Here is a 4,909-nt window from a genome sequence, read left to right on the forward strand (position 1 = left end):
TGTCCACATGTCGATTAGGCCTCAGATTCTCAAAGGAGTAAGGAACTCGGCACACAGGGCAGTTGGCCCCCACTTCTGTGTTTCTGCTGGACTCATAGTTGAGTGTGATGCAAGCTCGGCAGAAGCTGTGGTTGCAATCTGCACTCACGGGTTCCTTCAGGAGCTCCAGACAGATCGGACAGGTTACCTCCTCCTTTAGTATCTCCAGGACTGATGAGGCCATACTTGCTGTGATCCTATGTCTGTCTGTTTTGATTTCTCACAGTTCTGCAAGACTGCCTGTGTGATAGGGATGGGGATAAAGAGCAAGTAAGAAATGGAGGATCAGAATGAACCTTGTGCAGAATTCAAGGAAGGAGCACAATGGCAAGTTTAAAGAACAAAGGAAGAAATATGGAAGGAAGTTTGGTGATATAGCAAGTAGTATTATGTTATTCTTCAAGTGCTGTATTTTTAAGTTATCCCAAATGATAAATTTCATGTATGGGAATATTATCCCTCTTTTACTGAAAGTAGAACAAGTTTCCTGTCAAGAGCCTTATATAATCTCCCTTCTATCTATCCTTCCCTCTCTTTCCCAGGCACCATCATCAGTGTCAAAAGCATCAAACCTCTCACACCTCTGTCCACTCCTCTACTGTCAGGAATAGTCAGTGAGACTCACTTTGGCCCTCAGGACTAGTCAGTGAGACTCACCCTGTCCCTCAGGACTAGTCAGTGAGACTCACTCTGACCCTCTCATTGCCAGTTTCTTACCAGACAGAGCTGATGTTGACATACAATGTAAACATTCCCACATCCTGATGCACCTATGCAATGATTTCTCTGATTGTCATCTAATAAAAGACCACGTGTGTGTTTGTTCACATGGTTATGTTAACCCTTGTGCTAGATGTATAGTGATGCTCAATTAAAATGGGAATTTGTCTTCAATACACTGCAAATTTATGGGAATCATCCCATGGAGTGCTCTTTCTGCCTGCTGTAACCCATAGTTATCACTAGAGAAAAAAGTGGTGGCTACTAAGACACAACTGTCAACCAGAGCAAAGGGTATGTGGAATTATGTCCCCAGTTACTTGGGGTCTTTGAGGAATCTTGTGTCTGTAAATGTTTATATTTTATCTTGGTCTATAAGTTTGACACAAACATTGATGGGTGACCTGAAGTATGTATGCCACCATGACACTGACATCAAGACTACATCAAAAATTATTCTTAAAAGTACACAGATTTTTTTCCCCAATAACATGTAATATTATTTCAGCATGAAAGTCCAATGGAAAAATCACTCCACAATGACATACTGAGATAAAGAATCTCCTGTGGGCCAGTTGGTGGTGAACACCTTCAAGGCAGGCAGATCTGTGAGTCCAAGGCCTGCCAGGTCTACAGAGTGAGTTCCAGGATACCTACTGCTACAGACATACTTTGCCTCACTAACCACACTCCCAAAGATCAAAGAAACTATTATCATTCTTTGCCAGAGAAATATTTGTAAAAATATTTTTTCAGCAAGAAAATTTCCAAAATTGTTTTTAAATAGACATAAAGCTCCCTACTGTAAAGCCACACATCAAAAGCCCACTGCCAATCTCATAGCAAATTTAGAGCTTTGAAAGTGTTTAAAAGCATGTATAAAACAAGCATACTTATTCTTGTCACTTGTATTCATCACATCAGGGCAAGTACTTGGAATAAGTGCAAACTGAAAAACTAAAATAAAATAAAAGTTATGCAAATAAGAGTCTGTTTCCATGTGAAAAAAAGCCAATATCTCAGTAAAGATGATATGTAATATTTCATATAGCAAAGTCACAAATAGTGAACCAACATGATAAGGAAATTAAGAATCTCAGCCTGTGAGAAAGAAATTATGGAAATAACACCCTTTTCAATAGCCATGCGTAATATAAAATATCTTGGTGTAAATTTAACCAAGCCAGTGAAAGTTGTGTATGAAAAGTCGAGTCCCCAAAGAAAGAAATTGAAGAAGATATCAGAAGATGGAAAGATCTCTCATGTTCATGGATAGGTAGGATTAACATAGTGAAAATGGCCACTTATGAAAACCAATCACCAACACATTTGCAATACAACTTTGTATAGACCTTTAAAGAGCAATTCTCAACTTCATATAGAAAAACAAAAAACCCAAGATAGCCAAAATAATCCTGAACAATAAGAGAACTTTGGGAGGAATCACCATCCCTGATCTAAAACTGTACAGAGCAGTAATGGTAAAAACCACATAGAATTCATACAGAAGCAGACATGTGAATCAACAAAATCAAATAGAAGACCCAGAAATAAATACCTATGAACACTTGGTTTTTCATAAAGAAGCTGAAACTACACAATGGGATAAAAAGAACTCAACTTTAAACAAACAGTTCTGGCCTAACTTGATGACTGCACATAGAAGAATGCAAATAGGCCGGGCGGACGCCTTTAATCCCAGCACTTGCGAGGCAGAGGCAGGTAGATTTCTGAGTTCAAGGCCAGCCTGGTCTACACAGTGAGTTCCAGGACAGCTGGGGCTATACAGAGAAACCCTGTCTTGAAAACACCAAAAAAAAAAAAAAAAAAAAGCAAATAGATCCATATTTATCACCCCACACAAAATTCAAGTCCAAGTGGATCAAAGACCTCAACATAAAACCCAATATACTGAATTTCATAGAAGAGAAACCTTGAACACATTGGTATAGAAGACAATTTGCTGAACAAAACACTAATAGCTCAGGTTCCAAGATCAATAATTTATAAATGGAACCTCATGGAACTGCAAAGCTTCTGTAAGGTAAAGAACACTGTTAAAAGGTCAAAATGTCAGCCTATAAGTTGATAAAGGTTCTTCACCAACCCTACATTTGACAGAAGGCTCATATCCAAAATTTATAATGTACTAAAGAAGTTAAACACTAACAACCCAAATAAAACAATTTAAAAAATTGGGTACAGAGCTAGATAGAGGGTTCTCAACAGAGGAATCTCGAATGGCCTGAGGAGTACTTTAAGAAATGTTACAAGTCCTTAGTCATTAGGGAAATGCAAATCAAAACAACCAGGAGGTTTCGTTTTTACACCCATCAGAATAGTTAAGATCAAAAATTCAAGAGATAGCACATTCAGGCAAGAATGTGGATCAAGGGGAATACTCCTCCCTTGCTGGTAGGAGTACAAAGTTGTACAACCACTTTGGAAAACAATTTGGTGGTTTCTCATTAAACTGGGAATACTTCTACCTGAAGACCCAGGTTATACTGCTCCTGGGCATATACCCAAAAGATGCTCCACCATTGACACTTGCTGAGGTATGTTTATAGCAGCTTTATATGTAGTAGCCAGAAACTGGAAACAATTTAGATATCCCTCAACTGAAGAATGGATAAAGAAAATGTGATACATCTACACAATGGGCTGCTATTCAGGTATGAAAAATAAGGACACCATGAATTTTGTAGGTAAATGGATGGAACATGAGACTATCATCCTGAGTGAGGTAACCCAGTCCCAAAAGGACATACATGGTATGTACTCACTATTAATGGGTATTAGCCATAAAATACAGGATACCCATGCCATGTTCCACAGACCCAAAGAAGCTAAACAAGAAGAAGGCACAAGGGAGGATGCTTGATTCTCACTTAGGAGAATAAAATAGTCACAATAGGTAGATAGAGGGAGGGAACTGGGTAGGGGACCAGACGAGGGGGTTATGCAAGAGTTCAGGATCAGGTGTGGGGAGGGAGAGAAGGTATGGGCAGATGTCCATGAAAATGAGTGGAAATCTGTTCTTTCTCTTTTTATGATCACAACAAAAGACAGTTAATTCTCTGTTCAGGAAACTGGTATCCACATCTGATTGAAAGCAACATAGAGGAAAGGGAATGGGGATGGACTCTTGACAACACTCACGCCAACCTGGACACAGGAAGGCCTAACCTGTGTCTTCTGGTGTCTACATTAGCTTAGGTGAAGCCCGGATTCCCTGCTCCAAGTCTTTTCTTTACTTTCATGGTCCTCAAGATCTCTCTATCTTTCTATCAGCAGACATCTTTCAGTCTTTTATGTCATTAAACTCAGTCAGGAGCTCATGCTGTTTCTACTGGGGCAGTAATGTTCACCTGTAATCCCAGCAGCTGGGGAGGCTGACACAGGACAATTCCATGAGGTCAGCCTGGGCTATACAAGAATAGGAAAGCTGTCACTTCTAGAGAGTGCTCCTCCAGTGTTCTCTCTCTCTCTCTGTCTCTCTCTCTCTCTTTCTCACTCTCTCTTTCTTCTTTCTTCACCACATCCACTGTCTCTTTTCTTGGGATTGAATTAGAGTCTGGTACAAGTTTGTAATTGCTTCACCACCCACTAATTGTACTACAATAAGTTACACGTCTTGGCTACTTTTTCTTCTTTAGACTTGGTTTTATTAGGTCCTTGGACTTTGGATCTTCCCATTTCAGCTTTCTTGAATTTGGTATAACACATAAGGCCTAAGGCAATGGTAAAAGTTTTTAAGTGACATTAGGAATTCTCTACAGACTTCAGGATGTTTCTTAGTAGAAGTACATTAATAGGAGCCTGCAGAGAAATCAAGACTTCCAGTCACAGAGAGAGCAGCTTACGGAATAAGTGCTTAGAATAATGGGTAAATCCACTATTACTCAGAGAATCTTAACCTTTTGTTTTCAAACATCCCTCTGGCTTTACTACTTCTTTGGAGGGAGAGCAGTGTCTGTGTTGGAGCAGGAGATTCATGCTGTAACTCAAAATTCAAGATTAGAAAAAAGACTAATGTCCATTTGGAAAATTAACTGGATCTCTCCAGACCATGAAAGCTGTCTTCCTCAAGGCCACCCTCTCTCTGGCTCCTCATCCCCAGAAGACTCAGCAGGAAGTCAGCAATTTA

Source organism: Mastomys coucha, unplaced genomic scaffold, assembly GCF_008632895.1.
Source record: "Mastomys coucha isolate ucsf_1 unplaced genomic scaffold, UCSF_Mcou_1 pScaffold21, whole genome shotgun sequence".
NCBI lineage: Eukaryota > Metazoa > Chordata > Mammalia > Rodentia > Muridae > Mastomys > Mastomys coucha.